Below are 13,230 nucleotides of genomic sequence, written 5' to 3' on the forward strand. Positions count from 1 at the left end.
GGGAGAAAAATCAAACAAAAATTTAGTAATACGTGTGTATGGGAGAGATCCAGGAAAATGGGGTGACTGACCAAAATGGTGTCTGTTTTATTCAGCAGACACTTAGGACTTCGAGACCAAAAGACAGCATCTCAAATAACCCTGAGAATGAGAGGCAGAGCCTTGAGAGTGGGCTATGAAAGGTGCAGAGCCAGCAGGACTAAGCACAGGCAACAGAGCACAAAGATTAGAGCTAACAGAATATTGAGTCAGGTTTGTTCTTCTCTGTTATTTACTATTATACTTGATATTTCTCATTTCATTCCTTAACAGAACAATTCCATTATGTGAAGGGCAATTCAATACAGGTTTTGTCCCTTGTATCACATCATTCTGTTTGAAAACTACATTTTTCAACTAGTTTATTTTGGTAACTCATTGAATTGCTTTTACAGAATTGTACTTTGGCTTTGTTGGACCTAAATCAAGAGACACTGTAATAAACAGCCAAACAGAAATAACTGTTATACTTATTACAGGGATACAGAGATAGTAGCATCATCTCTAGATCACACAGGGCATTTTACAAAGACTCAAGGGAAAACTGTCAGGCCTCAGGGTTAGGAAAGGCTGTTCTATCAGAGAACTGATCTGCTTTGATCTTGTTAATACCATAATTCCTATACAGGATGTTGTTTTCTCTTTTCTCTGATGGCTTAGATAGTTTAGAACCAAATTTGTATTCTTCCCTTAGCAATGGTCTTAGAGCATCAACACATATTATATTCTTGTACAAGTAGTGCTCTGGCCTAGATTGTTCAAGTAATTTATTTTAACTTTTTATATTCTATGTATTTTTGTAAATTAATTTAGCCCTTTGATGAGATAAGTTCTAGTGTGTATGGTATTGAGCCCGTGTACAAAATGATAGCTTTGTTTTAGTCCTCCTGGTACTAGAATAATTTATACTTTCCTAAAAGAAAGCAGCTTTGAGGAGGTAATTTGTAAGGATGTTCTATATAATATGGAGCTAGCCATAAGTATCAAATTCTAATATTTTACATTTTTTATGTGTTACTAATATTTGCTAATCTATTTGGCTGCTAATAATATGGAACATTGAAGCAGTGACTGGTAGGCATATTCAGTTTTTGTTTAGCCTAAACAAGAGGAACTGAAGGGGCTGGAAGTTCTGGAGACCTCCTTACTGGTGGTGGCTATGTGGTTGAATTAAAAGATTGTCATTAGTAACTCACATTGTCTCTGTGTTTATGAATATCCACAGTCTTTGCCCACTACCAATGTGGTGTAAATGTCAGTGAGGGACAAATTATTTCTTTTTCATTTTCATCAATTGGAATGAGATGGTTATAGGACAAAAGCCATGAGACAGGTCAGATCTTACAGGGCAGCTACACCATGCCATGCACAGTAAAACAATACATGATATCAGCACATCACTCAATTGTTTTTTAACACACTGAGGCATGCAGGACAGGCAAAAGTTCTATTTTCCAGATTAGAAAATCAAGGATCAGGAAGATTAAGTTATCTGATGTTGTAAGAGAGAAGAACAAACCTGACTCCATATTGAAACTATTCAATATGCTCTAACCACTGTACTCTGTTGCCCCCACCCGAATCTGCACAATTCCCAGAGCACAGTTCCCTACACATCATGAGCTAGTGTACTCTAGCAGACCAGACCTAACTGACTAACCCTTGACTGAGTTGGATTTGGAACTGTTCACTGGTAGAAGCAGTTTCATGGACCAAGATAGGCAATGTGCTGGGTACGTGGTAATAACCCTAGAAAGCATTATTGAGGTGACAGTTTTGCCTCCAAGGAGCTCAGCTCAAAAGGCAGAAACCGTTGTTCTGACAAGAGCTCTCTTTCTTGCTGAAGGAAAGTGAGTAAATATACATACAGACTCCTGGTATTCATTCTCCATGGTACATGCACTTTGGGCAATCTGGAAAGAAAGAGGACTCCTTACTTCAAATAATAAGGACATAAAACATGCTTCTGAAATCTCGTCACTGTTAGATGGAGTTCATAAAGCCCTCATAAGTGGCCATAACGCATTGCAAAGTGTTATGGCCACTTAACATTAAGAAGAGCAGTCATCATCCCTTTTCCCATGGGAATGGATTGTGGAATGGACATTGACAGTAGGGAATTATAACAGAGAACAAACGACTTCATATTGAATCTATTCAATGTGCTCTAACCATTGTGCTCTGTTGCCTGTGCTTAGTCATGCTGGCTCTGCACCTTTTGTAAAACAATATTGCCCATAGCTTGAAATATACAGGATAGCCCATTCTCAAGGCTCTGACCTTTAAAGGTATAGCACTTCTCCATTCATATAGAGATTAAAAGATACAGAACAGAGAATAACATTTGTCGTGTTGGAGGTTTATTGGAACATTGTGACCAGACCTACGTGGACAGCTGCAAGAACAAAGGATCCTGGCACCAAGAGGTTTGCAACAACCAGCCACACCCCCTCCCCTTTTAGTATAAAAGAAGCCTGAATTCTAACTTGGGTAAGATGGTTCTTTGGGACACTAGTCCACCATCTTCTCAGTCTGCTGGCTTTCTGAATAAAGTTGCTATTCCTTGCCCCAACAACTCATTTCTCAGTATGAACTTGGACTTGGTAACAATGTCATACAGCTTGTGAGCCGGAACAGACTGGGCTCTTAACAGTGATCTCCTCATTTCCAAACCCAGTGCTTTCCCTACTCATCATGTATATAAAGTTGCAACAAATTCTTATTCTAGAACTTGGGGACACAGCAAGATATCTACTCACAGTCCTTACTCTCAGAAAGCTTACCTTCTAGGGAAGAGTAACAGATAACAACAACAAAAAAAGCAAATTAATATTATGAACTGGTATTAAGTAATATACAGAACAGGTAAGGAGGGTAGAGAAACAAGACATAGAACTGGGGAGACAGGTAGGGGAGGTGCTATTTCAAATGGGGATGATCAGAAAATAACTCTTATAAGGTGACATTTGATCAGATATCTGAAAAAAAAAGTGCCCTGGGGAAAATATCCTCATTTTACAACAGATATGCTGGCTGAGGTATATAATCTTTTTTGACACTTTGCTTATATTGAAAGGATATGCTTTGGCCTGTATATTTTAGACTTATATTTGTCTATGTAAAATTTCCCATTGGTGATTATTATCACATTGGTAATTTTTGTCAGATGTTCCCAGCTTGGTGAGAGTAAAATCTGCTAGCCTGGAATAAATCTAATTTAAAATGTGCTAAGATATTGCCCAAAATATCCTAGCCACACACAGAAGGTTGGGTGGACTTGGCTTCAAAACTGGGCTCAAGAGCAGATGGGATTTCAGGATATTATAGGATAAGATAGCCAGAATTTTATGGCCAAGATTATATCTTCCACAATAAATGAATCCAAGAATCCATTTCAATTAGATTATGAAAAGTATAAAATTTTCCTACATTTAAAAACTTTACAATTTAATTTGACTAAAAACAAACCAACAAAAGAACAAAACAAACAAAACACATGATGTATAAATGAATAATAATAACAAATGTCATATATCCAAGCTTGGCTTCATTGGGAATTAGTAGACTCTTTGGACACTTTCCTGAAACATTCATAGTCTGAAACTGCTCTCGTTAATATTTCTTTCTCATTTTGTCCTGTATCAATGTATTATATCCCTTATTCCATAATCTTGTATTTTCTCTATTAGGTAGAGCCACTTAGTCATGACAGGCAATTCCTCTGGTCTCAAAACATTTTACCATCTCCTTCACCATCCTAGTTTACTACTTTTAAACTCTGGTTGCAAGTGAGGAGTGATCACCTAGGGAGATTAACAACAACAACAAAAATGATGCCTGGGCCTCACTCAGGAGATTGGAATTAACTGTAACCCCTCTCTTCTTATTAGTTTTTTTCTGCTGCTGTAACAAATTATGACAATCTTAATGGTTTAAAATAACACAAATTTATTATCTTACAGTTCTGGAGGCCAAATATCTGAAACGAATATTACAGGTCTGTGCTCCTTCTAGAAGCTCCAGGGAAAATCTGTTTTCTTGCCTTTTCTAGTTTCAGAAGCAGCCTGCATTCTTTGACTTGGGACACCTTCTTCCATCTTCAAAGCATATTACACCAACGTCTGCTTCTCTTGTCAAATCTCTTTTTATCAACTTTGATTCTCTTGCCTCCTTCTTATAAGGACCTTTGTGATTTCTTTGTGTTCATCTACATACCAGGATAAACTATCATAAAACCCATTATTTTTCCATATGTCAGAATTTATAATGTGATAAATATTGCATTTTAAATCAGTAAGGAAATTACAGTCAATTTACAAAGTTAAGACAACTATTGGTTATATCTTTACCCAACACTACACAATGAAATAAATTACAGATATACTACATTTAAGTTTATATAAAAAAGAAAACCCTTAAAAAAAAGAGTGAATACAGTTTGATAATTTGGTAGGAAAGGTCTCTTTTTAAATCTGAATTATAATTAACATACAATATTTTGTTAGTTTCAGATATACAACATAGTGGTTCAAAATTTTTATACATTATGAAATGATCACCACACATGTAGTTACCATGTCACCATACAAAGTTATTACAATATTGTTGACTATATTCCTATGTGTACATTACATACCAATGACTTATTTTTTTATAACTAGAAGTTTGTACTTCTTAATCCCCTTCACCTAATTCACCCCCACTCTAACCACTCTCCCTTCTGGCAATAACCTGCTGTTCTCTGTATCTATGAGTCCCTTTTTGTTTTGTTATATTTTTTCATTTGTCTTGTGTTTTACGTTCAACATATGAATGAAATAATACAGAATTTGTTTTTCTCTGTCTGACATATTTCACTTAGCATAATACCTTCACAGTCCATCCATGTTGCTGCAAAGAGGAAAATTTCATTCTTTTTTATGGATGAATAAATTGTTCTTCTTCCTTAAGATTGTTTTAGCTATTTGGGGTCTTTTGTGGATCCATACAAATTTAGGATTCAACTTCTGTGAGAAACTCTATTGGTATTTTGATAGGGATTACAGTGAATCTGTTAATTGCTTTGGGGAGTATGGACATTTATTCCATTTTATTTTTACTTTTATTTTTATTTTTTGGCCATGCTGCATGGCTTGCAGGACCAGGGATTGAACCAGGCCATGGCAGTGAAAGCGTTGAGTCCTAACTACTGGACCACTAGGGAACTCCCATGGACATTTTAGCAGTATTGATTTTTCCAATCCATGAGCATGGTATATCTATGCATTTGTTTGTGTCATTTTCAATTTCTTTCATTAGTGTCTGATAGTTTTTAGAGTACAGATCTTTTACCTCTTTAGTTAAATTTATTCTTAAGAGAAATGCCACAGATCTGTATATTGAATATGTATATTGCATATTTACCAAATTCATTTATTAGTTCTAACCGGTTTTTGGTGGAGTCTTTGGAGTATTTTTTTCTTTAATCTAGTATCATGTCATGTGCAAACAGTGAGTTTTACTTCTTCCTATCCAATTTAGAAAAATTTAGCCTTTTATTTTTTCTTTGCTTAACTGTTGTGGATATGATTTCCAATACTATGTTGAATAAAAATGGTGAGAGTGGGCATCCTTGTCTTGTTCCTGATTTTACAGAAAAAGCTTTCAGCTTTTCACCATTGAGTATGATGTTAATTGTTGCTTTGTCACATATGGTCTTTATTATGTTGAGGTATGTTTCTTCTCTACATACTTTTTTGGGAGTTTTTATCGTAAATGGATGCTGAATTTTGTCAAATGATTTTTGCATACACGAGATGATCATATGTTTTGCATCCTTTGTTTTGTTAATGTGGTGTCTCACATTGAGTGATTTGTGGCTATGGAACCATCCTTGCATCCCTGGGATAAATTCCACTTGATCATGGTTTATGATCCTTTAATGTGTTGTTGAATTCAGTTAACTAATATTTTGTTGAGGATTTTTGCACACATATTCACCATAATATTGACTTGTAATTTTTTGTGATGTCTTTGTTTGGTTTTGGTATCAGGGTGATGCTGGCCTTATAGAATGACTTTGGAAGCATTCCTTCTTCTTCCATTTTTTTTTTTGTTGTTGTTTATGAATAGCTTGAGAAGGCTAGGCATGAACTCTTCTTTAAATATTTGGTCACCTCCTGTCAAGCTGTCTGATCCTGGACTTTTGTTTGTTTGGAGTTTTTAAAAATTACTGATTCAATTTCATTACTGGTAATTGGTCTGTTCATATTTTCTATTTTGTTCTAATTCAGTCTCGGGAGATTGTATGTTTCTAGGAATTTGTTCATTTCTTCTAGGTTGTCCATTTTATTGGTGTATACTAGTTATCTCTTATGATCCTTTGTATTTTATTGGTGTATACTAGTTATCTCTTATGATCCTTTGTATTTCTGTGGTGTCATTTGTAATTTTCTCTCTTTCTTTCTGATTTTGTTTAAATACAGCCTCTCTCTTTTATTCTTGATGAGTCCGGCTAAGGTTTATTAATTTTATTTATCTTTTCAAAGAACCAGCTCTTAGTTTCTTTGATTTTTTTGTCTATTTTATCAGTAATTATTTCTGCTTGGTCTTTATGATTCCTTTCCTTCTACTAACTTTGGGTTTTGTTTGTTCTTCGTTTTCTATTTCCTTTCATTGTAAGGTTAGGTTGCTTACTTGAGATTTGTCTTGTTTCCTGATGTAGGCTTGTATTGCTATAAATATCCCTCTTAGAATTGCTTTTGCTGTGTCCCATAGATGTTTGAATTGTTGTATTTCCAATTTCATTTGTCTCCAGATATTTTTTTTTAATTCCCTCAGTGACTCATTTGTTGTTTAGTAGCATGTTCTTAAGCCTGCATGTGTTTGTGTTTTTTGCAGTTTTTTTCTTGTAGTGATTTCCAGTCTCATAGCTTTGTGGTTGGAAAAGTTACTTGATATGATGTTAGTCTTCTTAAATTTATTGAGACTTGTTTTGTAGCTTAGCATGTGATCTAGCCTGCAGAATGTTTCATGTGCACTTGGAAATAATATGTCTTCTGTTGCTTTTGGATGGATTGTATATAGAGATCTATTAAGTCCATCTGTTCTAATGTGTCATTTAAGGCTAGTGTTTCCTTATTGAATTTCCATCTGGATAATCTATTAATGTAAGTGGGGTGTTAAATCCTCTACTATTATTGTATTACTCTCAATTTCCCCCTTTGTTTATTAATATATGCTGTATTTATTTAGGTGCTTCTATGTTAGGTGCATATATATTTACAATTGTTATATCTTCTTGACGGATTGATTTCTTTATTGTTATGTAATGTCCTTCTTTGACTCTGATAACTCATTATTGACTGGGGGATTTTTGCAGAAACTATGCTTGTGGCCAGTGATTTTTATGTTAGCTGGCCAAAAATTAATTCTGTTATTTCACTAACTTTGTGGGTTGTTACATTAAGTAGTTACACCTGACACACCTGTAAAGTCTTCTAATTTTTGTGAAATGTTGTCTTCAATCCACTCTTCTGTAGAAGCAAATGGGCATTCTCCAACACCATGGGTTTCATTTTCACTTTCCATATCAGAATCAATCACTAAGATTTTTTGTTGGTCTAATATTCACAATGTCTGAATCAGAACTATATTCTAAAGAATTATCACCTTCTGAGACACTAGTACATATGTCACTCAGTCGATCAAAGAAAGTATCTGTATGGATTCACTGAAAAATTCTTCTTCACTCAAAATTTTGTGATGCATTATTTTTGAAAATTTTATGTTTATAGTATACACAAGGTTGGAACAAAAACCTAATGGAGAAAAATGTGAATGATAATGACAATCATAAATTGTATACTGAACCCTCGGTCAATTTTAAGCTCTGACAACTTTGCACAGTGATGTTAATTGTATCACTCTCTAAAAACGTATTGATACGTCTCCAGTCAATAACGTTCAGGTAACAAAAGATGTATTAATATGTCTCCAGTCAATAATGCGATAACAGTCTTTGTTTTAAATTCTACATTGTCTGATATGAATATTGTTATCCCAAGTTTCCTTCCTTTTCCATTTGCATGGAATACATTTTCCATCTCCTCACTTTTGGTCTGTGTGTGTATTTAGCTCTGAACAGAGGTTTTTGTAGGCAGCATATATGTTGGTCTTGTTTTTATATCTATTCAGCCACTCTATGTCTTTTGATTGAAGCATTTAGTCCGTTTACACTTAATGTAATTATTGATATATCTGAACTTTCTCTGTTCTGTTAATTGTTTTCTGGTTGTTTTTACAGTTCTTTATTTTTCCTTTCTTTTTCTTTTGCTCCCTTCCCTTGTGATTTGATGACTATCTTTAGTGTTATGTTTGAATTCCTGTGTGTGTGTGTGTGTGTGTGTGTGTGTGTGTGTGTGTGTGTCTGTTATATACATTTCTGGTTTGTGGTTATCAAGAGGTTTATATATGACTAAATAGAAATGTTAATATATAAATATACATAGTATATATATGACTATTTTAGTTGATGATCTCTTAAGTTTGAACCATTCTAACAACCCTGTACTTTTTCTCCTCCCCCACCATTTTATGTTTTGACATCATATTTTACATCTATTTGTTTTGTGTATCCCTTAACTATTCATTGTGGGTAAATGACTTTACTACTTTTGTTTTTTAAACTTCCTACTAGATTTGGAAGTGGTTGATCTACTATTATTACTGTATATTTACCTTTAACAATGAGATTTTTCTTTTTGTAATTTTCATATTTCTAATTGTATTCTTTTCTGCTTAGTAAAGCCCCATTAACATTTCTTGTAAAGCTTGTTTAGTGGTGCTGAACTCTTTTAGCTTTTGCTTCTCTGTAAAATGTTTAATCTCTCCTTCAAATCTGAGTGAAAGCTTTACTGGGTAGAGTATTCTTGGTTGTAGCTTTTCCCTTTCATCACTCAAAATATATTGTACCACTCCCTTCTGGCCTGTTGAACCATCCTTGTTACCCTTGGAATGAATGCACCTTGATCATGGTGTATGATCTTTTTTATGTGCTGTTAGATTTGGTTTGCTAATATTTTGTTGAGGATTTTTGCATTAATATTCATCAAAGATATTGGCCTGTAATTTTTTTTTGTAGTGTCTTTGTTTGGCTTTTGTATCAGGGTAATGGTGACCTCATAGAATGAATTTGGGAGTATTCCCACCTCCTCAAATTTATGGAATATTTTGAGAAGGATAGGTATAAGTTCTTCTTATATGTTTGGTAGAATTCCCCGGTGAAACTGTTCAGCCCTGGATTATTGTTTGTGAGGACTTTTTAAAATTACAGGTTCTATTTTACTTCTAGTGATCAGTCTGGTCAAATTGTCTGTTTTTGCTTGACTCAGTGTTGGCAGGCTCTATATTTCTAGAATTTGTCCATTTCTTCTAGGTTGTACAATTTTTTGACATATAACTGTTCATAGTATTGTCTTATGTGTTTTGTATTTCTGTGGTATCAGTTGTTATTTCTCCCTTTTCATTTCCTATTTTGTTTATTTGTGTCCTCTCTTTTTCTCAGTGAGCCTGGCTAGTGTTTTGTTAATTTTGTTTATCTCTTTAAAAAACCAGTTATTGATCTTTTCTATTTTTAAAAATCTCTATTTCCTCTCTGATCTTTATTATTTTCTTCCTTTTGGGGCTTTTTGTTTGTTTGTTTGTCTTCTTTTTAAATTATTTTAGGTGGTAGGTTAGGTTGTTTATTTGAGATTTTTCTTCTTTCTTGAGGAGGGCCAGTATCACTATGAATTTTCTGCTTAGAACTGCTTTGGCTGCACCCTATACATTTTGTATGGTTGTTTTTTTCATTTTTGTTTGTCTTGAGGTATTTTCTGATTTCTTCTTTGATTTTTATCATTGACCCCATTGGATATTTTAATAGCATGTTGTTTAATCTCCATATGTTTCTTCTTTTCCCATTTTTCTTTCTGTAGTTGATTTCTAGTTTCATACTCTTGCAGTCAGAAAAGATGGTTGACATAATTTCTATCTTCTTAAATTTGTCAAGTCTTGTTTTGTGACCTACTATGTGGTCTTTCCCAGAGAACATTCCATGCATGCTTGAAAAGAATGTGTATTCTGCTTTTTTTGGATGTAGTGTCCTGTAGATATCAACTAAGTCCAACTGTTGCCTTATTGCTTTTCTGTCTGAATGATTTGTTCACTGATGTCAGTAAGGTGTTAAAGTCTCCTACTATTATTGTATTATTGTCAGTTTCTCCCTTTCTGTCTGTTAGTATTTGCTTTATATATTTCGGTGCTCCTGTGTTGGGTGCCTATATGTTAGCAAGTGTAATATCCTCTTCTTCTACTCATCCCTTTATCATTATATAATGTCCTTCTTTGTCTTTCTTTATGGCCTTTGTTTTAAAGTCTATTTTGTTTGATATGAGTGCTGCTACCCCTGCTTTCTTATTGTTTCTGTTTGCATGAAATATCTTTTTCCATCTCTTCACTTTCAGTCTGTGTTCATTCTTCATCCCAAAGTGATTTTACTGTAGGCAGCATATTGCAGGTTCTATTTTTTTTTTCCAATCAGCTACTCTATGTCTTTTGATTGAAACATTTAGTCCATTGACATTTTAAGTAATTGTTGATAGGTGTATACTCGTTGCCATTTTAATCCTTGTTTTCCAGTTATTTTTCTAGGTCTTCTTTGCTCATTTCTTCTTTTCATTTTTCTTTTTGTGGTTTGATGATTTTATTTTGTAGTATCCTTGAGTTTTTTTTTTTTTTTTTTTTTAGTGAACTTAGTGTATGTTTTTGATTTGTGATTACCATGGGGGTTCATGTATATTGACACATATCTATATTTACTTGCTTTAAACTGATAGTTATTTAACATCAAACACATTCTAAGAGATCTATATTTTTTTACTCTCCCTTCCCCCCACATTTTCTGATTTTTATGTCCTATTTTACATCTTCATGTTTATCCTTTCACTGTTTATTGTAGTTATAATTGCTTAAAATGTTTAATTTTTTAAAATCTCTGTACTGACTTATTTAAGTGATATGAAATCCTTACTATATATTTGCCTTTCCTATTGGGATTTCCCCTTTCCTAAATATTCTTGCTTCTTTTCCATTTAGAGAAGAGCTTTCAACATTTCTTTTAGGATAAGTTTAGTATTGCTGAATTCCTGTAGTTTTTACTTGTCTGAGAAATTCTTTATCTCTCTTTCTATTCTAAATTATAATCTTACTGGGTGGAGTCTCCTATGTTGCAGGCTTTTCCCTATCAGGACTTTGAATACACCATTCCACTCCCTTCTGGCCTACAAAGTTTCTGCAGAGAAATCAGCTGATAGGTTTATAGGGGTTCCCTTGTAAATAAATCTTTATTTTTCTCTTGCTGCCTTCAGAATCCCCTCTATCTTTTAACCTTTGCCATCTTAATTATGATATGTTGTGGTGTGGGTCTGTTGGTCAGTTCATCTTGTTTGGAACCCTTTTCATTTTACTTAACTTTCTCTGTCTCTATGAATTTAGGGGAAACAGTTATCTACTGTGGTTTTGAAGAGGTTTTCTTTTGGGAGCATTCATCTGTAGACTGTGTCTGTCCGTTGTCTTTGGTAAAAGAGCTAGTTTTGATATGGACACCAGCTACATCTTTCCTCAGGGTATGCTGCCCACCCCCAGCAAGAGGGTGTGGTTGGTGTTGGAGTATCTAAAGCCTGTGTAGGGTGTGAGGCGGGACTTCCTCTCTGCTCTTTGTCTGTAACTACCCTGTCAGGGGTGGGGAGTTGAAGTAGATGTTGTTGGAGTGTAAGCCCTGAGAGTTGGGCTTGATCAGACTCCATTCCTCTTGAGTGCTTGCCCTGCCCCAGGAGGAAAGTTCTGAAGCAAAGTAAGCCCATGTGTTCACAAAGCACTGATGCATCACCTGTGTAGGCATCCATGGTCCTGCTTAGATGCAGCCCAAGTTCAGTTTCCTTTCCTCTGTTGTGTTAATTCTAGATCTAGTACAAGGCTTTGGCATGGAATGGGTGGGGCTGGAGTGTTTACTAGACTGGGGGTGGGGATTGGGGTGTTGTGGCTGCAGAAATTAAGGTGGCTGAACTGCCACCATAGATCTGGGCTGCCTCTGTGGCAGTCTTCTCCCAGGACCTGTATGCCCCAGATCTAGGGCTAAGCTGTGGCATGGTGTGGGTTAGGCCCAGGCTCTCTCTCAGCTCAAGAAGGTTCCTGAGGTATCGCCCAAGTAAGCACTGACAAAGACCACTGCAGCCCCACCTGGACCATACCCCAGCCCCCCTGGGATGTCTCTGTGTAGCTAGACCAAGTCTTTTCACAGGGTTAAGCTAGCCCAGATCATGCACCAGGCTGTGGTGTGGAGTGAGCAGGGCCAGGTGTTCACCCCATTTGGATTTTGGGGACTACGATGAGGTGACAGCAACCAATGCAGAACTTTCTCTACCCTGACTGTTGGCAAGCTAGCATGCATGCACTCTTTGCAAGTAGAGTCTAGGCTTCTCCAGCCCTTCTATCTGTCCCAGCAGTTCTCTCAGTAGCCAAGTGGGCTTGTCTCCTCTGTGTAGGACCTCAGGACTGGGATACCCAGTCTGTGGCTCAATCTGCTCACTCCCTAGGGTGAGGGTCCACCTGTGTGGACCATTTCTTCCTTTTAGATTCCTCCTAGATTCAGAGGACCTGACCTTATGCCTTTTTTTCCATCCTATCCAGTTATGTGGAAATCTTTCTTGCAGCTATGGTTGTATAAGAATTCTTCTGCCAGTCTCCAGTTAGTTTTCCATGAGAATTATTCTACATGTAGATGTATTTTGATATGTTTGCAGGGGGACATGAGCTCCACATCTCCTACTCCACCATCTTGATCCAACTCTCTAAGTATCTTTATAATCATTACCTGGACTCTTTATTAGGTAGATTGCTTACCTCTACTTTTCTTAGTTCTTCTGGAGTTTATCTTGTTCCTTCATTTGGATCATATTCTTCTGTTGCCTCATTTATTATTCTCTGGTTTTATTTCTATGTATTAGGTAGGTTGTTTACATTTCCTGATCTTGGAGGAGTGGCCTTATGTAGTAGACATCCTGTGGATCTCTGCAACACACTCCCTTCTGATCACCAGAGCTATAGGTTCTAACGGTTCCCCCTATGTGCACTGAGTGGGTCCTTCTGTAGTGACAGGGCCAACTACTGCTG

The sequence above is a fragment of the Grampus griseus genome, assembly GCF_964374135.1.
Source record: "Grampus griseus genome assembly, chromosome: 1".
In the NCBI taxonomy this organism is placed as follows: Eukaryota; Metazoa; Chordata; class Mammalia; order Artiodactyla; family Delphinidae; genus Grampus; species Grampus griseus.